Raw genomic sequence first — 25,410 nt, forward strand, 5'->3', positions numbered from 1 at the left:
GGCTCACCCAGAAACCCCTCCGGACGCTGGAGGGGAGGAGGGAGGCAGGGGGAAAGGAGATGGTGAAAACTAGAAATACAGGTTTAAGAGAAATGACCCAGTCCTGGAGCTACCCCCAAAAATGCTTGTTAGAAGAAGCACATTAGGAGAAACGATCTAAATCTGAGCATTTCAGTTTAGGATTTCAGTGGAGAATCCCCCCAAGCCCTGTCACTAGACCTATTTATCAGTGGGCATTCCCAGACACCCCCCCCCCCAACATCTATCTGCCAACCTGTTTCTGCCCATTTTCCAGCAGGGCCAGGGTCTCATCACTCCCAGCTGCCTCCCTAGGAAGAGTGCCCACCACAACTGCTGGCATTTGACAAGGGACGGCTCACATAGGCATGATGAATTAGGTCTCGATTGGAATAACTGTACAGGAGAGCTGTGTGGGGAAAGAGCCTTCCCCAGGCACTCGGGGCCCTCCCCAGGGCCAGGTTGCCATCCCAAGGCCTCGGGCTCTGTCCAGGAGTGGTGTGGCGTGGAAGGGGTCAATATTCCCTGTGAACAGGGAGTGCTTTAAAGGTGATAAGAAAAACTTAGTCATCTCTTCCCTGTTTAAGAGGAAGTCAGTGCAAGTCTCTGGGCCCAGAGTTAAACGGCAAAAGTCCTGGTTCTTGTGGGAAAGCAAGGTTTGCATCAGAGAAGGTGGCATTTGCATGCAGAGACCAGAAGGGAAGAAAGAGGGTGGTGTGAGCTGGGCCCAGAGTGGCAGGGAAGCCGCCTCCCCCGACGGTGCTTGAGCCTCACTTGAGACAAATTCTTAAGATAACCATAAAAATTCACAGCAACCTGTTGATGTTGGGATTTGCACTGAGATTCCGAATCGCAAGGCTGGGCAGGAGGCACGGGTTTGGATTTCTTTCACAGAGCGGGCCGAGGAATGTGAGGACCTGCCAGTCTGCAGCCAAGAGCCCAGCGCGGGCTGCACGGTGGCTGTGCTCACACCCTAGCCGGCCCCAACACATCACCGGCATCACTCATTTCCAGAAGACTTTGTGAAGCAAACTTTTTCACGATGGTCTATGAAATTGTTTGTTTTGTTTTATCCTCGGATGGAGAAAGAGAGAGCACAGCTGATGCCAAAAAAGATGAGCTGGCGTTTCCAAGCCTTTCTCCCACGTCTGGGGCCGCGAGGATGAAGTTGCAGCCACCTGGAGTTGGTGCCAAGTCAGTGTGCCCAAGCAAGGAGCAGGACGCCCTGAGCAGCCTGGCGAGGGAGCGCGGAGTCCCAGGCCTCCAGAACCCTTGTGTGAACAGGAACATGAAGCGAACAGGCAAATGGCTCTCCTGTGCTGCTGTTCAGATATGGACTCATTGGGCAGCCCTGTGACCTCACAGAGATGCTCACAGCGCAACTCTCTCAGTGGGAAAGAGTGTGTGCGTGGATTCCTGGGGGAGGCGGCCTCGGGAAGCAGGAGTGAGGCATTTGGGAAGTTGAGGTAGGCAAGGCAGAAAAGCCAACTCTGGGAAGCATTGTTAGGCTGGTCACTGCCGTGGGCAGCAGGGGGTCCCACCAGGAGCCGAGTAGAATATCTGCCAGAACTATCCCCCAGAAGCACAGGTGAGGGAAAGCCCGTGTCCCACCCCAGGGTTTAGAACTTGCCCCGAGCGGTGACTTTGCCACACTCTGGCATGCACACACACACACTCAGGCCAGGCAGGTGGTGTCTCCGAAGGGCAGAAATCAAAATCCTATGTCAAAGCCAAGTGCTTTGAAGGGGACTGTCCTCCACCTTCCCACCAGGGATCTGAGGGGGCCTAAGAGGACCCCAAACATGGGAGGCCCCCAAATTGCATTCCTTTCTTAAAAACACATACACCCATCAATCATTCTGGAAGATGCACTGACATTCCAAGTTTGGCCTGCGTGCTTCTTTCCTCCCACCAGCCCCTCCCGTCTCTCCTCCCTCCACCCTCTCTGCTGCTCCTTGACCAGCAGAAGGGAGGATACCCCTGGCTATGTCTCCCCAGGCACCTCCCAACAGGGTGCCAGAGATGCCCCGTCTCCTCTCTTCTCTCACTGTAAGGTCCAAGGATCTGTCTTTTTTTAGACACAGAGAGCCTTGCAGGCTATTTTTGGGATTGCTGTCCTTGCAGCTATGATGAACATAGACGCCTCTCAGTTCATTTCCTCTAACTTCAGAAGGACAAAGTTCCACATATTTGCAGGACAGGAGTTTGAGATGTGGGTGTTCTTCAGGGAATATGCCAGAAATGAAGTCTTCCCAAAGCAGCGCTGATGTGTCCACTTAAGGAATACATAGTAAAGGGTACTGGGGAGAGGAGGGGTGTCTTTCCTAGGAGGGAGTGCCTTCGAGGGGCAGAGTCACGGAGAAGACGGCAGGACCCATGTGCGATCGGAGCAGGCTGGCTCTGCCTGTGCAGCCTGTGTGGCCTCAGGAGTGTCATTTAACCTGGTTGGGTTCAGTTTCTTCGTGTTTAAGACATTCTTCCTAACCAAGCCCATGGTGCCCGCCTCCTGCTCAATCCTCAGTGTGTGGAGACTACTCTCCCTTCATCCCCCAAATGGCAAAGTCTCCAGTTTCCCACTTACCTTTCACTCTTGGCTCTAAGTTCCTTAAGGTGGATGATGGTGAATATTACTTAGAGGAATTCTCAGAGTGCTTTACAGGTAAAGATTTTCCCAAAGATTTTTTTGGCCCTTTCTTCAGAATCGGTCTGGAAAGCACACCTCATTGTACAAATTCCTTGTCCCAGAAGATACATCATTAATGTAACATGAAGAAGTCAGAGGCACAATTCAGAAAATTCGGGACTGATTTCCCTTACCTCCCTATGCCTTTGCCGACAGTAAAGTTGGGAGGCCCTAGCAAGTGCTGCCAAACCTTCACTTGTTTTTCCTTCCAAGAGCAGTGACAGAATAAATTACTATTTTGTTCGGTTTTGTTTCCCATATACAAGGCCTCCCAGGCCCTGGAACCTAGGCTGCTGGCATTTTAATTAATGTTAATGCCTGGGTTCACCCCCCACCGCTCCCCAAATGAGTTTGAGTAAGGGAAATAAACTGGCAAAGCCCAACAAAGCCGTGTGTGGGTGTGGGTATCCCCTGGAAATAGCTGGCCTGCACCCCTTCCCCCTCACCCCTACTCAATTTGGAATTTTTCACTTCAAATAGAAATTGGTTGGGGAGAGGGGAGGATGTCAGTGCTTCCCCCGGCCTTCTGAATCGGCTTAGAGTCTTCACTTTCTCACTACCAGGAGTATTTTTATTCTGAGATCAATACTACCAGAAGTGTGTAGAATTCTATACATTCTATACATTCAATACAACCATAACTTGACAACAACAAAAAAGATACATGAGAAATGCCTTCAAATACCTGGAATCTGGGCTTGAAATCAACCTGATATTTAAATCAACATGTATATCCAAGCTGGGTCAAAGCACAATGAAGGTTTCCCCCAGAGATACTGTTTCATTTTTCTTTTCAAGTAAATTTCTATTTTTCCCCCAACCTTCACGGCTTAAGTATTTTATCCAGTTTAAACGATGGGGATTTAAATTGCTATTTTAGTGGAAGAGGCTTGATTAAAACCTGTGTCCTCATCAAATTATTGGACAGTGGTTCTTGGGCTCTGTTTACATTAGTGTCAACCTTAATTTAAATTCTGCATAACTATATTTGCTTCGCTAAATGCATTCGGCAGGAACACACCACAAATTACTTTGCATTATGAGCAGAGTCTCTTTGTCTATTGCAAAGTGTTTTGAAATTAGCACCATAAGTAACTAGCTGTAAGTGTCACTCGATCTCCTTAATGCCTCATTAATCAAACGCGGTGGCAGCTGGTGTGATGTCCAAGCCCCTCATATATAAGATCAGTATCACTTGCTCCTTGCATTTGACCACAGTCTTTTAAACTTGATTCATTATTTGTGCATTTGCCCTCCCCTACAGCGTTGCTCCTCCCTCACTGGGCTCCCAACACGTGCACCTCTGTAAGGATACCAATTGCATGTGTATTCTTTGCAGAAACTGGAAATTTTAAAAAAAAGCAAAAACATTTCCCCTCTTGTGGAAATCCCTGATATTAAAGGGAAGAAATTATTTTCATATAAAAAAAGCCCCACCTGTTTCTCTGAGTTATCCACAATGATTCAATATGATTTTCAAATTTAATCTTAAAATGCCAGGGTGGAAACATTTCCCTGGGCAAGTTTTTCTTTATGTCAGGAGTTTAGAGACAGAAAAAAAATACATTTACCCAGGCAGACTACAATTTTGATTTTGACCTCAGTTCTCATAAAGACGGGATACATTTAGGCTAAGCACCTCATCAGGAAAAGAAAAATTGTGTTTGTTCCTCTATTATATATTATGAATTATTCTGCACTAAATACAAAATTTTAAAATTTATGCTCCAAAAGAAATGTAGAACAACTTGTACTTGATAGTTTTATTATAGCCCTTACAGGAAAAAAAAGCTTACCATCCGTCTGTACACGTATACACAAAATCATAGCAAAAGATGGTCTATTTTATGGGTTTTGTTACTTTGTCTTTTCATGGTGCCATCAAACGTTTGCAAATGTCTAAACAGAAACCTTCCTCCATTTTTCATCCCCTTTCCCTGCCTCACACACAGGCTTGAACACACACAGTCACCCCTACACACATGCACCCTTTTAACCAAATGTCATACTCACTGGTGTTAAAACTACTTAGCCGCTCTACGGGACACTGGCTTCCAGGACATTTTAGAGGCCGTCTTAAGTGTGGTGCAGACACATCAGGTGCAGTTTCCCTGCAGGGGAGCCCTCTCGGTGGCTTCGGGGGGACACCCGTGGCCCCTCTTGGCTGCCAGCGCTGAGCTCAGCGGTACAGTGAGCAGAGATGAACAGGTGCTGTCTTCTCTGGCAGCCGCACGTGAGGTCGGCTCTCTGCAGAGCAGCATCTCAATGGGAGGCCTCTGGCTTCCTGGCCTTTCCTTCTGACCACCCAGCAGGAAAAATATACGGAAGCAGTTTTTTTTTTCCTGCCAGTTTTGTCAGTGGGACAAAAACAAAAAAACAAAAAAACACACAGCTTTAAAACTTTGTATTTCCCCCAGTTGGGCTTCTGGAATGTTTAATGTAATCATAGTCAAGCATTAATTTTCTTTGGAGTTAAAATGTTTTGCCTTTTCACCTTATAAAACCAGGCAGGCTAAATAAACTGTGTTACAATAGAATTAAAGCATTGTAGCATGGCTCCCAAAACCAACATCAGTGGCAAAACCCACTGAGTTGGGAACACACACCCAACAGTGCAAACGCGAGTTAGATTTTTGACTTTAAAAATCAACTTAGTGTTAACTGTACTTTGTGCTTATTTTTATGTTATTATCACATCTGCTTTCTCTGATGGTATGATTCTCTTATGGGCTCTGGTTTTAAAATAGCAAATGTGAAAGGACATTTTGATTATTTTTGTAGATGACATTAACTCTGATTATAGGTATGATTTATGGCAATAACAAAAGTACATTTTATGTCCCATCTCCAGCTCACCCTGTTTTTACTCTGATTCCAGCCGCCTCTATTCATTAAGATTCTGAACAAAATGAGTGTGGGAAGGGGAAGTCCCCAATGATTTTCAGATGTGGCAAATCATAATCGAACAGTTTTTAAATTAACAATTCAAAATTTTCCTCTCTTTTCAGCAGCCAAAAGCAGTCTGATTATTTAAACCAAAAACTCTGCCTCAAAACCACTGTTCCCTGTGCTCCAGAAACACTCTCCCCCTTTTCCCGAAAAGGCAATATTTTGGCTCGGCAACCAGTACAGATACTGAACCCTTCAATTTAAATGCCCCACAAAGATCGAGTCTGATTACGGCTTGGATTTAAGAAAGGAAGAGAAAAAAGGCACAAATCAGACATAAGCACTGTCAGGGTCCTGTACTCCTCCCCTCCATCCTTCCATTCTCTCCCTCACCATCCCCTTGTAAAATAAAAGAGAGCCAAGCGTAACCCATTACAGTAAAGGCACCCCAAGATTTAAGGGGATAAGTCCAGCCTTACTTATTAGCTGCAATGCTGCAGCTGTGCTCTTATCTGGCCAAAGGAGAGAGGGGACAACAAAGGATCCCAAAGAAGGGACGGTGGCTGCATGGGAAAGCCACTACCCCAGCATTGTGGTGCCCTTCTGCTGAACAAATAGTTCAAACTGTTCATTCCCATCTTCTATTCTCTCCCTGGTACATTGTTTGTGCCCTTGCATTTCATTCTGCAAGGAAGGTTGCTCTCTGGGCCTATAAGCAAACAGTCCAGAAAAGGGCTAGCCATCCTCTTCTCTTCCCCGGAGAACTAGCATTTTTATTTCGGCTCCAAGCTGTCAAAGACCTGGAGAGTTTATGTCAGTGTCCTGAATTAATTGCTTTAAGCTGGAGCAAGCTCCACGGGCTACCAAATGTCCAGAAGATGTTTATTAATAACGCTTCCTCCAGGATTGTGGCTCCAAGCTGTCCCTTGGTGGTGGCCTTTTATCTGTGGCCACCCTCTCACCCCTGGTCTCTTGGTACTCAGGAGGGGGTTGCCTCTTTTGGTCTTCACCACAAAATTTAGAATTGCCTGGGGTGAAAAAAATGTACACCTATGTCATAGGATGTGCATGTTGGACATCTTTGTTCTGACCCAGAAAGGCTGGAGAGTTACCGAAGCTGCGTGTGTAACTCTGAAGTCAGCTGTAGCGGGGGAGCCAAAGTGGCCAGGACCCGCCCCCCACAGCCCCCAAGCCCCCTGAAAATTCATTTAGCCAATACAATTAGCAAAAGGAGAAGAAATTGCTCCTTTTGCCTCCCCTCCCCACCTCCTCCTCCAAAAAAAATTCAGTGAAGCTGACAACACGATGCATTTTGAAGTTTTCCTGGCACACACACACACACACAAAAAGCCTCTTTAATAGAATGAAATAATAAACCAATTTATATACCGATATAAGACTAGGATCGTGAGTGCCATTGTGTAATTTTCCACTTGACTTTTCATTATCTACCTGAACAAAATCAATCTATATGTATGGGATCAACATACAATTCCAGAGATAAAAGCTGAAAATAAATGCGCTTTGCATATCCCGGAGATAAAAGACACAATCCTTCATACTGCCTTTTCTTCTCGGGCAGATGCATTTATAAAATAAATTGTTGTGTCAAGGAAAAAGCGAGACATAGCGGTGTATCTTGAGTGTTGACTCCTTTGCTGGAAATATTGATCCCGCAAATGAAGAGTGGTTAATAAGTACCCTGCAGATGATATCAGGTCTTTTGCCCTAGTTTACCCAGAGTGCAGTCTGGGTCAATGTTTCTCCCAACCAAATCTCCCCACCTACCAAAAAAAAAAAAAAAAGAAGAAGAAGAAGAAGAAGAAGAAAAAGACTTCCCCTATTAACATGGATTTAAGGCTGAGGACTTCAAGGGCTTTCTGAAGCCTCTCCACAGAGACAAAGCACACTGAAAAATCACATTATATTAGAAACCTCCGTGCAGCAAATACCAGCTTGTGAAGGACACTTAGCCTTCAAAAGGGATGAGGAGATGGCTCTGTGCACTTTGTGGCTGACATTTTTTACTTTAAATAGGTTTGGGTTCCATTCCTTTTACGCCTTTCTTTACCCTAATAATTAGAAATGGTACTAAGAACAGTAAAACTCTCCTCACCCTGGCCACACCCTGGGTCCTCCTTGATTCCCCCTTTTGGGAATGTGTCACCGTCAGCATTGCATCTGTGCACCCTGGTGGGCAGATGGCAGGGGCATTGTTGAGTGTGTCCCGCCTGTGTGCCCTCTTGGGTTGGTTGAGGGCTCTTTGGGGAAAGTACACCCACTCCACCCTCCTCCAGTGGGCTCCCAGGGCCTGTTCTCACTTTTGTCACTATTCACCTTTCTGTGAGGCAGGGGTTCATTTCCAACATTTTATAGACCAGCAAAGAAAGGCCCTCAAGGTGTGGGTAATGGGCCATCTTTCACCCCAAACAATCATTCTGAACTCCTGACATTTTTTGGTCATTGAAAAGTGCTGCTGTCATAAGCCAAGGATTTCTAAAAACTAGCTACTCGTCATTATTTATTCATCATAAGATGTAATAACTTCAGGGGAGCTTAAATATCTACTTGGGCAGCTTGATTGTCACAACTTAAGTTCTGACAGCAGGACACATCGACAGTTTTCTACTTCAAGAGCTTTGTGTTGACAAATGCTAATGGCTGTAGGTCTGTTGGCTCAGGACAACTCTGCAGCTCTCAATTTTGGGCTCCTTCCTGCCTTCTGAGAGCTCTGCACTCATGCACAGCACCCATCTGGTCTTGGACCATCACCTCTGTATTAACTAGATAGGTTTTGTGTCTCATCTCTCAGTTTACATTCATTGAGAACTCTGAGGAAAACACCCAGGAGCAATCTGATGCAGCACCATGACCTTTTGGGGAAACTTGTGATGATCCAAGCTCAGCCCAAGGAAAATTCATGTGTTTTCAGTGACATGAGACCCTTTGGATAATAAATATCCTTTATCCAGCTCATCTTTTTGTCCCAGTGGCTCTGAATAAGTAAGTCCAGAAAAAATGTAAGAATGTGGTCAAGAAATGTTATGCAGTTCTCAGAATTTTGTTTGAAAAGGGAACTACATACTGATGGCATGTTTTAAAAGTCCCTGTATTCTCCTTACAAAAATGATGCCTTCAATGGCTACAGCATTTATCTTGGGTGAACTCTGGCTCTATTTTATCCATGGTTTAATTACTCTGTGATTCAAGTCTGCATCCCAGAGAACCAGCATGGTAACACATGAACTTCACCCAGCATAAAGAAAATCTTTTAAGAGTTTTGTATCCCAAGTTCCATGAGGAAAAGGGACACACCAGAGCAGAGTGTTACTTTTTTCATGAGCAAAATTTGCTCATGCTGGGAAATCTCACTGCAGAGTGACATCACAACCATCTTCTTAGGCTGGGACAATGTTCTACGCATAAGTAGAATCCTGACACAGAATTGGAATGCAATTCATGTTTCTGAAATAAATATTTACTAAACAGTAGAAACTGAGTTTTTTTTTTTTAAAGTATTTTTAGTGACCATGTCAGAGTTGAGCTACCTTGATATCATTTCCCAGAGGGAGAAAAATGGACAGTCAGAAGTGCAGTAAATTCAGGTAAATACAGTAAGGCAGAAAGTCAGTGCCAACATCTGCTTGCTCTAGCATTTTAAAGACCACATATTAGCAGTTCAAATCTTTAAAAAAGGAGATGAAGGGTTTAAAACTATTCAGAAATGAGGGTGAAAACAGGCATGTATCAAGCTGACGGTCTTGGACAAAGACAAGAACCCCAGCTGTTTGCATACTGCAGTTGTTGAACACTTATTGGCACCTAAAAAACTGAAGAAATTATCTATTAGTAAGTGTGGGCTGGTCTGATAACATATCTTCGTAGGCATTATAAGCTGAATTATTTTTCCCTCAATAATGGCCTCATTCTTCCTTTGGCATATGTGCACAGCAGTTTTAAAAATAACCAAAGTACAGAGCACTCTTGATATCCACAAAAACCAAGAAATACAAACAAGTGTGATGACATGTGGTCCCCTCAACCACAAAGCCCAGTGGATCCTTTTTCACCAGGCTTGATAGATAAACAAGAAACCCATTTTACAGATGAAGAACTAAAATGAGTGAGGTATTTTGTTTAACCTTTTGTAAAGGCCAAATGAGAATGCTTTCCAAAGTTGTTTTTACATTGGAGGGTGGGGGACAGGAATGGGAATTGGGTGAAACATGGTGCAAAATCAGAATCTCTTGCACACCATTCTAGAACCATCCAGTCAAACTCAGTGATAATAAAATCCCTCCTCCTTGCTCTCTGGATTGCCAACATAGATATTCATTCAGAAGAGGGTGCTGTCTAGAGATGGGGTCAGGAGAAAGCTTTGCTGTGTCCTAAAGATGCCACAAACCTTCCATAGTACATAAAATGTCCTTCAAGTGGTCCTTGATCAAGATAAGTATTTTGTAAAACTAAAAGAAACATAACTGTCATTTATCCATCATGACAACTTGAAAGTGAATGAAACTTTCATTTTGAAAGCATACTGTCACTGTGGAAAAATTACTGAATTACAATACTATAGAACACTAGAGAGAATAAACATTCTTGAGAGATGCTTATATCATTTCTTCTGTGTCTTACAGTCTACATCAAATTCTTTTACAATGTTTAAATGTGGTAAACTAGATGAAAAATCTCTAAAACAAAATTGACATTTGACCCATAAAGTATTGCTTTTATCACAGAGGATATGCAGTAGAGTGGCTGGCCCCTCTTCTCATACATGTTCCAACTTTTCCTGACTTGAAAATGTTTCAAATACAGTTTTTAGCAATGAGAACTATGTACCCTTATTCAATTTCTTCTGCCGTATTATGCAACAAAGAGCACATAGTATCAAGGAGGAAAACAGGTTTCTTTTAAAGCAATATGAAAACAGTTGCTCTATTACATAAGTTGGGTAATAATGGTTTTATGACAATTTCCTTTAAAATAGCATTTAGTACACTTCCACAGATGGAGTGTCGGGCTTTCTGATTTATAAGTAACTCCAGGCTGCAACATTCTGTCAAATATATTGATAAAATGTGGGATTCACGAAAATCCACTTAGGTGTTCAAATGCACTTTATTTTCATTTCCAGAAATTCTACAAATTAGAGACTTGGATTCACAGCTGAACACAGAAAGGATATTTATTTTTTTATTTAAAATTTTTATTTTTAATTATTGTGGGTCTCCATTAAGCCAGGACATGTTTACTAGGAGTGTCATTTTAAAAGGAACTGTCTGTTCTCTGTAGAATTGAAGCTGCCTGGTCTCAAGCATCACTTAAAAGTTCAAAAGAAGTATCTGCAGCTGAGCAGGGGGAAATGTTTTGCTCCCCAAATTCCCAGCACAACTCACACTTTAAAAATGGTTAATATTAAAGAAAAAATGGTTAACATTGATTGCAGGCTGACTTGTGTAAATTGGGAACAGCATCCCAAAATCTTTGTACACTGATCTGTGAATTTATGAAGCCAAAGAACATTGCCAGAAGCCCATTTCTGCACCTTTGCTTTCCTCTGAGAGTCAGGGGAAGAGCTAAAGGACAGTAAGAAATACACTGGGAGTCTTTTTGGTTTGAAGGAAGATAAGCGTCCATTTTCAAGTAATTTGAAGAGTGAAAATTCTAGTAGAGAAGGATTTCAATGCCGGCTCTCCTAGAAACTCAAGGCTGATTCAAACAGCAAATACTGAGGTGAAGTTTCTTTCCAGTTGGAGTTTCTTTTCCCTTTGAGTAACTAAGTAATCAAATTAAGAAAAGCCAGCAAAAAGGAGGGCAGATTATTAGATATTTTGCTGGATATCACCCAAAGTCATTTCCACATTTATGAAGGGATAGTGGATTGCAAAACTTTAAATGTTCCTGTCCTAGCTAAAAAGTCACATCACGTCCTCCCAAATAGGCCTGAATTCATGCGAGATTTTATGTAGATTTTAGGTGAGGGGGAGAGAATTTTGTGGAACTATATGGCTTCTGGTGGAATTAAGTACTATGCTTGGTTTCAGTGCCCATTTTGAGTTCATTTTGTTAAAAATTTTTCCTGTTTTTACCTGCATTCTGCATTTCCACATGCACATACAGATGGTTACATTCTCATACTGGGCACCCAGAGAAGGTCACATGGTTTGCATCAATGGCAATTAGTTCCCTTTTTAAAATGGAAAATGTCATTAAGTTCTTGAATAATTCAAGAGTAGAGGTCACAATACAGTGTCCCTTTTGGGGGTCTTTATGGTGCAAATGGCAAAACAAGGCGATCCTATCAGTAAGAGTAGATCTAAGGTTTACAATGTAGCTCTATTTAGTGTGACAGGAAAATTAAATTACACGAGGCACTCACTCATTGTCACCCGTTAACAGGCTTGGGAAAATTGTGGATCCCCGGGGGCAAATCACTGACGACGTGCGCGAGGGGAATAAAAATATTTCATTTTAATCGGCTGCTGTTTCCCTTGCTTGATTTTGAAAACAACAAACATAAACACGTCCCTCACAGCTCTCCTCGGAATCTCCCAAACACAACTTACAGTATCTGCCCAGAGGCGGGCAGAGGAATATTAGTCTTTTCTCAGCCACAGTGGAGCAGGTCTTGACCCAGGGGTTCCTGGAAAGGAAATAGAGGGGCAGGTTTCAAATAAAAATTGGCTTCCACTGCTCCCCACCTCTCCGTGGGGGTTGGCTGGACGGGAGTTCTCGTGTTTCTGGAACAAGGGCTGCCCCTGGAATCTCCGAGGACCGAGGAGGAGGCAGGAGGGAGGACGGGATGACGGGGAAGCCACCAACTGTCTTCGCTCCGCAGAGGAGAAAAAGTCAGACCTTTCGCGACCTGGGGCCTGAGACGAGGCCGCTGGGGCGGGGGTAGAGTGGACGAGTGTCAGAACCGGAGGAAATGCAGGCTGGGGGAGCAAAATGAAAAGCCCCAGCGGTCACCAAACGAGATGAGAGTGTTTCCGAGGCCACGGCAGCGCATCCTAACCACAGCTGGTGTCCCCAGCGTCCCCCACAACCCGGTTAACACTGGTGGGCGTGGCGGCCTCGGTCCGGCTCCCCCACCCACCCCCGGGCTGGGTCGAGCTCCCAACCTTGACCCAGGGCCGTTCTACCTGTCCGTCCTGCCCGCTGCCCCGCGGTGCCGCGCCGGCTCTCCCGAAGGCCGCCGACCTTGGCACCTGCCGGGAAACCCAGGACTCGCTCATTTTCCGGGAGGCAGGCGGGAGATGGGGGAGGGGCGGGAGAGGGATAAAGTTGGCAGCGCCCGCGGCTTCTAGGGTGGGACAGGCCCGGTCCAGTGGGGTTGGCTGGGCTGCCCAGGGTCGGTTCTTCGCGCTGTAGAACTTGGGGCAGAAAGCAACAATGACCGTCCCCCTGCCTCGTGCTTTAAAGAAAGATTCCTAAATAGTATCTAGCTGGCATTTCCCTCCCTCGCCCGCTTCCATCAAGCCCCCGGGAGGTCGTAAGCCAGCGAAGTGAGCACTGAGGGGGGCGAGGAGCAGCCCCCGCGGGGCTTCCCAGGGTTCGGTGTTGTGCGCATATCGGCGGCAGCCTGAGCTCGCCGAGCTGGGACAGCCAGACAGACCCGCCCGGCTGCTCCGCAGACCCGGCGGCGGCGGCCCGACCCGCGCACCGGCGCGCACGGGGAGCCCCGGCACCCGCCGCCTTCCCGGAGCCCGAGCGCCCGCCGCCCGCGCGCCCGCAGCGAGCCGCTTGGGTGCCGCAGCTCCTCTGACCACTCGCAGGGAGCCAGCGGCTTGGGGGTCTTTTCGGAATGAGGAAAGGGGGTCCTGATCCGTTTCTGACGCAGGCCCGACTTTAGGGACACTTCGGTAGAGGAAAGCATTTAATTTTAAGAAAAATTATATTCCAACGTGATTTGTGCCTAGGGCAAGTGATTTGTGCTTAAACGTTGATACATTTCCTAGTGGAATTAAAAAATAAGTTTCATGCCCAGGAGTGGGGGAGAGAACAGTGAGGGGGCAGTTTAGATGTTTTTCATTTTCTAAATGCTTCAATTTAAGCAAACACTTGGGGGATCCAGGCCGCTGTAATTCCAAAGACAATTTTCCCTGGTTTTAATTTGATTTGCATTTTTTCAACTTTGATAATATTCAATTTCATGGCTGAATACACATGTAAACACCGTTAGGTCGTGTTTTTCGCCCCTTGCACCAAACAGAATGTCGCTTGTCTCAGAGTGCCAAGGGAGGTTACACCCCGAGTCCCAAAAATATCTGCCAGTTTCTCCTGAATTATTTTCTGAAACTTAGCGCGGCTTGGCCCGGGCTCCAGAGGTAGAGAACTGCTAAAAAATATCTAAACTACTGAACTAGCCAATGTGTGTGGGAGACCTGCACAAACATTGCAAACACGAAGGCAGTAAAGAAAACAAATTCGTACTGGACATGGAATCAATTCTATTTTTGCCCAGAAATATTTTCCATGTTGTATTTATAGTTTTAAACAATCCTAAAATGATACATACATTCACTTCCCCCAGAAATGTTTTTAATTAATATTTCATCTCTAGGAAGACAAATATTGAGAAATACAAAGAAATCATCTTCGTAAAGAAAGGCTTAATTAACACTTTTGAGTTATTTTATCGAAGATATAATTTAGTGGAAAATACAGAGTGAAGCGGGGTAAATTATCTTTAGTCATATCAAAACTGATATTCAACAAAATAGCACTGTCAATGGCAAAGTAAGATACTGTGACTTGCCTGTGAACAACTACACCAAATACTGTAATGTGAGTATATGCCAATCTGTTACTCTTTCAGTTCTTCAGTACACATCATAAACCAGACATTATGTAAAGAAATAGTTGAGTCTCATCAAATGTGCACATTGGCGCATAACAAATGTGTTAAACTCCAAATGCATTTAATACCCCATTTGCAAAATTGTGCTAGAAAAAGAAAGGGTATACTGTTTTTATTTGTCCAAGGGTACTGTATATAATAAAATAGCTATTTCCAGAGCTTTCCTTCATTAAAAAATATATTTATCTGCTTGTTGTAGATTACTGTGGAATACCTGATACTGTGAAAGATATTTCTATCTTAAATCCTAAGAATTTACAAATTACAATGTTTGGAGGTTTTTTTTTAGGTTTCCTTTTAATCGGAGAGCTCATGGACAAGATTAGCGATGTTTATAAAAATTAAAAGATATTAGGGTTTTGACATCGTGGGAAGAATAGATCCAGAAATTGGATGTGTGAGACTCCTTAAAAAGCTCTTTGCTTGAGGCTGGCTGATAACGAGGAACTGTATTTTAAGTTGAGGTGCTTTAATTTGAAAAATATCTTTTATCAAGTGAAAGGCATTTAGGCAAACAGGAAAAGAATTCCATTTGAAATAATACTGACTTTGAAAGAGAAAGTTCCCTCATTTTTTTTTTTTTAAACACACTCCTTTCAGGCTGACTGGCCAATGCTTTCAGAAAAACTATTCTTTATCGTTTGACTTTTTAAGAAATAATTGCTGAATTTTAAATTATCATTGTTTAGGATTTGTGGTAAGCTTTTCTATTGCTTTGGGTGACTGGCAATTATGTCTACTTTATTTTACATAAATTGATGGCACAGTGCGCACGCTCAACCCAATCGCTTCGCAGCAAACCTATTCTTAGAGATAGAGCTAATGAAGGGGACTAATTATAACACACAGTCTATTCAGAGAATTGCAAATTGTGGACAATAGGGAACATCTTTCCCTTTTTCTATTAGTAATTGAGGAGTAAATGGGGATCTTGTTGAGGACCTTAGAAGTTTGACCATCGGAAAGTGACTTTGCTATTTTAATTCACTTTCACCCCCAAACAGATCAGTATTGAGGACCAGGGCTGCCCAGTCCAGAAGCCGGGCTCCTGCAGTGCAGAACGCCGGTCGGCCCCCACCCTCAATTTTGTTCTCTGGGTCTGAGCTGCAACTGGCTTATCAAAGACCTACGAGAAACTCGTGGAGGGGCGGGGGTGGAGGAACAGAGTGGAGGCTGGAAAGGCCAGGGGGAGTCCTAGGAAAGTATTTTAGTCAGGTAGAGACTTCCTGAGGGCGCCCCTTTCCCAAAGGGCGCCCCTTTCTCAGGATCTTTCCCTATAGACACAGAGGTCTGGGAGGGTATGTGAATCCTGGGAGGAAAGCATAGCACCCCCAAAAGACCCAGCTGCTTGGGGGGGATTAACTAAGGGTGTTATAAAGGGATTGTGATCTAACTGTTCCTTCATGATTAATAGGAGCCCAGAGGCCTGAGGAAGGGAGGGAGCTGGGGAGAAGAGTGCGGAGGGAGGGAGGGAGGGAGGGAGGAGAGATTCTCTGCTGAATGCTAGGGAGAAATCGCGCAGTTACTTTTGTTGTTTACTGAGCAAGGGCAAAATCTAAACAGCGCTTTCCACAATCAATGAAGGCATCGCCTCGGGTTCCAGACTTGAGCTCCCTAAATGAGTCTGGCGTTCTGATAACTGCAGGTGAGCACCTGAGATCAACTCTTTCCGATGCTCGATGCTGGGAAGAGATAGGGACGCATTTGTTCGTGAGCTCTGGGAAGGGAGAGGCGCGAGGGGGATTTAATTGTCTGCCTGGGTGAATCGAAATGTCCTTTTAAAGCAAAGAAATCAAGAGAGATTGGCCTTTAATTGGCAAACTCTACTGGTGAGAGGGGGGTGGTAATTAAAATGGAGAGAGGACAAAATAAAGATCAGATACTCCTCCCCCGCCGCCCACCCCCATACACAGCCCCCCAAATTGCATTCTCCTCTGCTCGGGCTATCTTTAGAAGGCTCAGCGCACAACCTGAGTATGGGAAACTGTGTCATTCTCATGCTCCCACCTTAGTGTAACACTCCGTTACCCAGTTTGGAGCAGGGAATACCGTTTAATCTGGAACTCTGTTCACTTCCGGGAGTTGGCCAATCCTACGCCCTAGACACCCCTGTGTGTGGAGCTGGCCTTAGAATGCACTAATCTAAGTGTCCCTGAAATGCCAAAATGGAAGATGCTAAGCCTGCAGGAAATCTCACACCACTGAAAATGGACAGGCCAGGAAACTTAGCTTCCATTGGAAAGAAAAGGAGACCTCTGCACCAACCCTGAGCCCTATTTCAAGGAGGGCCAGTGCCCAGTTCCACCCTGTGTTCCAGGGCCTGGTGCAGGCGGGTGCTCAGCCGTTGCTCGAATGCAGCCCATACACAGTCTGCTGGGGTGGAGCCCTACTCCCTGACATCAGGCCTACTGGGTGCTGGGTGCCGGGGCCTTATCCTCCCTCCTCCTGGTGGCTGCAGGCCAGTCTGCCTCAGCCGGCATCCTATTCAGGGGAAAACCTCACAGGCAGGTGTTTATTGAGATCTGCATTTGTATGTATGTGGGGGGTGGGGGGTGAGGGAGGCCTGCTATGGGGGCTGGGGCAACGTGTGCTGGAGACCAGCTGTGGGCGGTGCGTGCATTCCAGCTGTGCTGTCACCTGTGTTGTCATGCCACCAGGTGCAGGTCAGGGAGAGGTCAGAGGTAAGAGTCTCTTAGGACATTTTTGGCCCCTGCTCCCAGAATCCTCTGGTGAGGAACAAGGCTGACCAGCTGCAGCTCAGAAATAATTTGGCTATGTGGATTGTTTTAAGCCTATATGTCAGTCCATGGTCTCTGCCCCTGACATTTTTCTCTTCTCTGGCATTTTCTCTTTTAATCACAATGCAAGAGCCATCTCTCCGAATCTTCCACTTTCCCACAGTAGCCAGCTGGCCCTGAAGCTCCAGTGGGGGGAGAGCTTAGCCCAGGCCTGAAAGAACACATGAGAATGCTGACTATGTTACCCCAAAAGAGAACATGACAACCCAGCCTGGTCCCAGATATCACCAGTTGTACTCTCTTCTATGATAGTCAGTGGGGTCTTTGTCATCCTTCCAAGGGTTACCCAAGCCTCACTCTTAGGTCTTCCTGTTTCTTGCCAGCCTTTCCTTAACACTTCAGATGTCCTCACTACTGACAGCAGCTCACTTCACAAACTTTGGAGTTCTGGTGAAGGCAGCCTTCCTACTGTGTTGCAATAGGAGGTATCCGTGCCCCATTGTCATACAGAAGCCAAAAGAAGTTGAAGGAACATAGAGTTGAAAGACCTGAGCCCAATGCTGAGCTCTGAAATTGAACTAAGTTCCCTAACTTCTCTCAGCCCCAGGACCATCGCCCATAAATTCCAACTTCTACCCGTGGGGCATGAGGAAGCTGGAAAGAGATCTTGCTCATGATGACCCCTCATGTGATCCTTGGGACCTGGGGGTGCCCCACTAAGTGGTGGTCAGATCAAATAGAGTTTCCATAAAGAGAAGTGAGGACGGGCTGGGTAGGGGCATGGAGAACATTAAGAAACACTAAGATAGTAGAACAAAAGGCAACCTTTCTGCCAAGAAAATGGACTTACTTTTCTGGCTAGAAGGCAGATTTTCTCAGCTAGCAAGGCACAGAGTTATTGAAGTTACGACTTCTTTCTGTGTATGCAGTGCTCAGTTTAATGTAGCTCAAAATTGCAGGCAAAGACGGAAAATATATGGTGAAAATGGTCTCCTTTATCTTAAACTTAGAAAGCGTTTTAGAAGGAGAAGAAAGCAGACAGCTTGAGCAGTGCTGTGTATTTTATACCAGAGTGTGCACATGTTGACATCCTGACTTCTTTGCTAAAGATGCCTCTGACCTCCGTACAGAGTTCTCTGTGACCCAGGTCCTGCCCTGGCTGACACTTCACCCGGTTCCTTCACAGAAAATGTCATATAATCATCATCTGTCCTCCCCAGTTCTACAGCTACTCACCTCATGCCTCAGCTGCTTACAAGCCCTCTCCCCCAAATACCTCCCGAGATTATGTTTTATGTTTTCAAGTAATGCTCTTTTAACATTCACAAATTCACATTAGAAATTGTATGCTTTCCTTTAAGCAAGGAAATATTTCCCAACATATTTCAATATATAATTATGTCTGCTTTGTAAAAACAGAAGGAATAATGAATTGAGATCATATTTCTAATGCAATAGCAAGTCGAAATTTACCAGCATGCAATCGTATTTTGATTTGCTGCAGTAACTACAAACTCTGGTCCAAATATATCCCCGCTTATTATTGAAACTGTGTTTTGTTCTTTTCAAATAAATGAAACAAAGAAAAAGCTGATTTATCTATGAAAAAAAATCTAGTTCCCAACCATTTAAGCAAGCAGAGGTGGAACCACATGAGCAAGTAGAACCAAAAAAAAAAAAAAAAAAATCCAGCGAACAATTCTCATTCCAAAGTTCTACCACACATCATACTCCAGTATTTTCTCTTACACGTATGTTTGTGATGCTGAAATTTTCCATCTTGGTTAATTTAATGATGTTTAAGTCAAATAAATATAGTATTGTTGGCATCATCTCCTCATATTGCTGAGAATATTGCTGCCTCTAGTTAGCAAGAGAAGGTTAAACCCCAGACACTTGCCCCAGTGAGAATGTGAGGCCCTTGAGTTTTGCATGAATGAATGTTACTTAATTTGTGTTGCTTCTTTTAATACTCCCAGCTATCAATTGTGTTATCTAACAGTGAAATTAGAGAGAGAGGGAGGGAGAGAAAGGGCAACGCAAATAAGTCAATGCTTTTTAATGTGAACCTGGGGAGAGGGCGGTGAGGGTGGCAATGACATCTGACCAGTTCCTGTGAATGTCGGCAATGAGCTCAGGACTCTGAGGAACAGCCACTAGGGTAAAAAATACATGTGCTGTTGTGAAGGTATGCTTATAAAAGCAACCCTGTCCTCAACCTTTCCATGAGAGGGACTTTAGCACAAGGTGGCAGCTTCTTCTGCAGAGGATATACAAAAGGTCTGGAATAGGCCCCAAGGGTGCAGGGGCTGAGGGGGAGGGGAGAATAGCCATCACCTCCAGTCTGGCAAGAGGGCCCAGGACGGAATTACAGCTTGTAAAATAAGCCTCCCTCAGTCTCCCAGGAGACAGCCGGCCTCAACTTGGGTGTTCCCCGCTTGTTAGCCTCCGTCATAATTGGTCTCTCCTCCCATCCCACGTTGTTGGTTTTCTGTGTGTGGCTTTTGGTGTGAGTGTGTTAGGTCATCAACAGATACAATGGAGGGAGGGGGCAGGGGGGACACACATGATTGTTTTAAAGAAGAAAGGAGAAAAGGGATAAGAGAGTGGGCAGGAAGGCTGTACACAGAATGGGGAAGATGCCCCAGGATTTAGGCTTTGGAGGCAACCCCTGGAGTGCTCCAGGGTAGGGAACTCCCTGGGAGTTTTGTCAAAGGGAGAGGAGGCCAGGAGTTGGGGACCCTGCTGAGCTTTGTTGGGGACATGCATCTATTCCATGCTATTTTTTTGTTTCCTTGTTTCTGGAAGTGTCTGTAACATCCTGCCCACATCCGGCGCATCTCATCAAAAAATAATTTTTAAAAAAATCCTAATCAGGGTGATTTGCTCTAGAAAGGGCTTGGGTGTGGAGCTGAAGAGTTAAAGAGCAGTCCAGGACCCCAGGGGTGGGGACGAGAGGGGGGTGGATGGTGGGGGGAACAGGCCAGTCATGCAGGCTCCTCAGCCTCTCTCCATCCATTGTTAAAATAGTTTCTCCCTCTACCTCATTATCTTTTTCTCCCCCGCCCCCACCAAATCTCTTTTTCCCTCTTCTCAAAGGAAAACCAGTCCTGGGGATAGAGGCTATTAGAAATTTATGATCTGAAGTCTGCTATAAAGCCCAGAGGGGAGATGTCTTTGCAGTCAAGAAGGGTTGAAGATACAGTGCATTGTTTTCACTCAAAAGGGGAGAGATAAGATCCTGAGCCCCTCAGATCTGTATTTAGTGTAAAAAAGAACATTTGATGGGAAAAGGAAACAATGAGAAGTGTAATTACATGGAGTTGCAAACTTTTAGGGATTTTTTTTTTTTTTGGTTGTTGTTGCTTTGTTTTTGGAAAGTTTAAATTTCACTCACCAACTCTTAGCTGGCCTAGGTTGCCATGGTGCTGCCTTCAGGGCTGGTGTCCACGCTGTCCCCAGCCCAGCAAAAGCATTTCAGGTCTGAAACCTTGTTCTTTTGCTACAGCAGGGACAGTTGACTGGGCTACTGGGCTAGGGTAGGGTGAGGGGTGGAGTGAGGGTGGGGGTGGGCCTAATCTGTGTGGCGGGACTGGATGCCTGCAACTTTGTGGACACTAGCTACAACCAACTGCTCTGCAACTCTGGGTCCATAGTGGCTGGGGGGACTCGGCAAACGTTTCCTTTCTTGCCCTCTCTTGCTGGGTGAAGATTCATTGTCAGAAAAGGCCCTGCTGCTTTTTTGGAACGCTCTTAGTGTCTACACATTCCTGAAGATCTCCTCTCAGCCACGCCTCCCCCTAAGCCCAGGCCACCCCCTGATCACCCATTGCTTAGAAGGATGCACTGCCCCTAAGAAAGCCAGTTGCCCCCAGGTACCTCCAGGTACCTCCTCGGGCAAACGCCTTCCCCTAAGCGCTATTAGGCCTTCTCTCCTGGTTTTCCCTCCCCACCCTCCCACACACATTAAAAGGCCCCCAAAGCACTGAGGGCCGGTTTCTCTTTATAAAGCCGGGAGAAGGCGGGCGATAACGATCAGGCGTTTAAATTGGCCATTTGGAAGATTACATCTCTTCAGCGAGGGTCTTTCTTTCAAAACTCACACTGAATTAAGGGCCGCGGCTACTCCGCACCCGGCTCTCAAAGGCTGGGCACCTTTAATTCGGCCGAGGAGTGGGCTGGGCTAGGTGACCGGGCACCATCAAAGGCCCAAGGGAAGGCCGTGGGGCGACACTCGTCTAATGACAAGTAATTGACGGATTCGAGGCCTCGCATTACCAGCGGAACGGGGAGGCATTAATTATTTAAAAACGATTAGCCATGCCGTGTGTCCTGCAGCGGTTCCATCTTGTTCAGGGGAGATAACCAGCCACGTGAGGCGAAGCCAGGTCTCGGAGGGCGGCGAGCGCGCTCCCCAACAGGCTTCGGGCGCAGCGGACAAGGGCGCACAGCCCGGGGTGCCAGGGAAGGAGGGGAGGGGGCATCCAGGGTCTCCTCACACGGAGGGGACCGCATAACACTGACCCTGCCGATCAGCGAAACCGATTTCCACCCACTTGGGTTCGCGGTCTGGTGACTGCCGGCGCAGATAGGAAGAGCTTCCCAGTTGGGGGTGGCAGGCGATTTGCGTGGGCCGGCTACCTAGCGTCTCATCGCCTGGCAAAAGACCCAGAGTAACCGAGTAGGGCGAGGGCCTCTCACACCTGATACCCAGGCGTTTAAAGCAAAGACCCCGGGGAGAATGTGAATCTTGGCTGCGGGGGCGGGGTGAAGGAGGGAATCTGGTAAACCCCTGGAGAAAGACGTTTTTCTGTACCCTGCCTTCGAAAGCCGAGGGTCCTGCGGTTTCAACAGGCAACGGGGAACTACTAGTTTTCAGAGGTCAGCGCCTCCCCCCAGGCGACTGAAAGACTGGGCTAGTTCTATTAGATCCTCTAAACTCGTGTTTTTAGGCACGGCGGAGCGCAAGCCCAGCACGCCCGAGCGCGCTCCTGCCCAGGGCCAGCCGTGTATGGGAGCTCCCGAGGAAAACAGGCGACTGGGTTGCCGAAAGAATGGGAGTGATAAATGGCCCCGCGGCGGGCTTCTGACTTTCTCTTCTGGACTCAGCTTGTAACCCCGGAGGCTCTCCAACCTGCCTGCTGCCGTGCGCGCCTGTGCGTAAAGACCACCAGCTGCTTCCTGCAAGGGAGAGCTAAGGTTCAAGCGCTTCTTGGAAAGGCGCTGCCCCTCCCCTGCTCCCGCTTTGTGCCGACCCCTACGCCGCCTCAGCCTGACTGCGTCCAGGAAAGGGTCGAGACTAGACTCGAACCCGAGCACCACGAGGAGGGCGTCACCAAGCTCCGGCATCAGCCTCTCCAGACTGCCCCGCACCATGCACACGGTTTCTTGCTGACCCCCACCCTAGACTCTGAGGCCAAGGACGTTCCCCACCCCACCCCCGAACCCTCCACTGCCCTTGAGAAACACGCGGACCTCGTATCGAATCCCCAGCCCGGAGCGGTTGCAGGGGCCTGTCGTGGCTTCCTCGGGGCCCCACCAAACTCCTAATTGTGCTCAGAGCCTAGATTCAGTATGAGTTTGTACCTCTACCACCCTTCATCCTTCCACTACGGGCACGCTCCTAATCCCCCGCAAAAAAGACCAAATCCTTGGTGGGTCTTTAGCGGCTGAGCTTCTCACGCCCCCCAGCCCCAACGCCCGCGCAGGCGTCGGATCCGCTGGAAGGGAGAAGGACCGGCTGGGGGAGGGGAGACGTGCGGACGGGAGTTGGGGGCGGACACCGCGGAGGAGAGCCGGGGCCGGCCCGAGTGGGTGCGCTCCCTACCTGCGGCGGCTGGCGGGCGGCCGGCGGAGCGTCCAGCGCGAGGAGGGAGGCGGCCGACTGCTCCGAGCCGAGGCATCCCCGCATTTATTTGAGCTCAAACCGAGCGACTGTTGACTTTAGCACACAAAGCAAAGATTTCACTGCCCGCTAGTTTAAAAATGAATATTTTACCAAGATATCGATCAGCGTTATAAAATTCAGTTAAGTACAATGGGATCCTGGCAAAAAAAAAAAAAAAGAATAATAAAGGAGGGGGGAGGCAATATAATATCTGTGCAAATTTGCTGAAGTGTGACGTGGCATGGAAAGTTTACCCTCCTGGAATTCGGATCTAGAATGTTTTTTTCGGTTGTTTACTGACTTTGTTTATTCACAGATCACGGTTGCTTAAACCAGAGCGCGAAGGCGAGGGGAAAAGGGAAAAAAGCTGGGGGAGAAACGCTGCACCCCCACAATACGTAGAGTTGGGGAAAGCGGGCGGAGGGCCTAAGCTTGGAACCCGGGCTTGGGGAGGGGGCTGACAGCGAGGGGTGTGTGTGAAAGACACAAGAAGCACAGAAAAGCCTCCGAAAGCGCCTGCTCCCCGACATCCTTTTTATGTATTCGGACAGAACTATATCTTATCTGCCGGGATCAGTGGAGGGGGGCGCGCTAAGTAGTTTAAAACGACCCTCGCACAATGGGCGTGCGTTACGAAACATAGCAGGTTAGGGCAGCGCTTTCAGCCTCTATTGTCCCCCACTCGGCCCCCGGCCCTGCCTCTCGGCTCCTTCGCCACGGGAGCCTTTTATGTGATAATGAAACACATTTCAGGCAGGGCTCACGACGTGTGTGTCCTTGCCAGGGGGAGAGACGGCCTGATTGCTGGCTGTGGCCTCCGGACACCCCCCCCTCCACACACACACACACACACACACACACACACACACACAAATTTCTCTTCCTTGTGTTCTTCGGGACAATGTGGCATGTTAAAAAGGGATTTGAAGGCGGGGTGGGGGGTTGAGGGGGGACACGGGGGCAAGGCGCAAACCCCCCTCAAGCGCGTGGGAAGGCCAGGGTTGGAGGGGCAGAGACCCCACAAAGGTGGCAGAGGGCACATAGAGAGGCAGTCTCCAGGGTTAGGGCGCAGTTGGGGCACTCCAGGTTGGGATGGTCAAGAAGCCCAAAGATCTAGTTTCGGAAACAGCGGCCTGAGCTTAGAAACCTGAGGCAAAAAGTTCTGGCCTCGAGGCCTGCGGAGTTTTTACACACCGCAAGCTAGCTGCGCACAGGAGTGGCCCCAACGATGACACTTGCTCCTACCCTTGCCAGCTTGCAGGCCAACAGATGTTCCGGGCAAAACCAATGCCGGGGTTCCCCTTTGTGCACTGGGTTGAACTTCCATTGTAGTTGGCCCCTCTTTTAGGGCTGCGAGGTCGTCTGTGGGGAGAGGCAGCACGATTTGTGAGAATTTATTCTGGGGGTTTCTTTATACTTTTGGAGTGCCCTTGCAGGCTCATGAAATACCCACTCATCCTCTGGGCCTGGCAAACCTGAGTTGCCAACCTGACTTCATGGGCTTACAGGAGGCTTTGCAAGCACATTGGAGTTTGGGGGGTGGTGGGGGGAGCGAAAGGGAGCAAATCTGCAGACAGTGAGATCTTGCCACTGTCACCGTCAATTGGCAAGCTGTGCCAGACACCCCTTATCTCCTCATCCCCAAATATACCTTATTTTTACAAAGGAAATTTGGATTGTCACCCTGAGCTATCCACTTAAAACTAATTCCAGTGGAACGACTTCTAAATAGTTCCCCAGATCAGGTGCCTCATCACTCCTGGGCCAGCAAGGACTGCCATGGTAGTGCAGAGCACCTACTTCAGGAAGGAGGGTGGGAAGGGGTGGTGGAGTATACATAGAGGCTCCACAGGAGGGTAAAAGAGACAGTGATGAAAACACAAAGTGCTGCACCAGGAATTTGCAAATCCAACCTAGGCTCACTGACATGAAGGGAGGCCTAAGACCAGAAGCACAGCCCAAATATGTATAAATCAGACTTCTTCCCAGAGAAACCAACCTTGGGGTCCAAGAGACCTCAACACCAGGGCATCTTCAATCAGGTTAGGTAGAAAATTAAGATATTCGGGGAGTGGTTTTCTCCTGCTGGAGTGGTTCACCTGGGATCTGTGTGTTTCATTGTGTGTAAATTTAACTTCAAAATTCAAAAAGCAATCATAAACAATATTGATTGAGTTCTGTTTAATGATGTGCTTGCTGAAGCGTTTAGGGGGAAGTGTACCAGTGTGTCTACAAATTACTTTTGAAGTGTATTAAAGAAGTAAGATGGATTGACCAATGCAGATGTGGATAGATGAAAAAATGTGATAAAGCAAGTATAGTGAAATGT

General features: G+C 46.9%; 1 long non-coding RNA gene across 2 annotated transcripts; it reads right to left on the reverse strand.

The window, feature by feature from the left end:
* Window positions 1-4,449: 4,449 nt before the first annotated feature.
* LOC123622592 lies at window positions 4,450-23,071 on the reverse strand. Of its 2 annotated transcripts, none has more exons than XR_006729556.1 (3): window positions 23,022-23,071; window positions 12,163-12,239; window positions 4,450-5,043 (listed from the first exon to the last, which is right to left on the reverse strand). It is a non-coding gene; the product is annotated as an uncharacterized LOC123622592 (long non-coding RNA). The 2 variants fall into 2 exon arrangements; XR_006729555.1 differs by lacking the exon at window positions 23,022-23,071 and adding an exon at window positions 12,739-12,777.
* Window positions 23,072-25,410: the final 2,339 nt, after the last annotated feature.

This window comes from Lemur catta, chromosome 17 (genome assembly GCF_020740605.2).
Source record: "Lemur catta isolate mLemCat1 chromosome 17, mLemCat1.pri, whole genome shotgun sequence".
NCBI lineage: Eukaryota > Metazoa > Chordata > Mammalia > Primates > Lemuridae > Lemur > Lemur catta.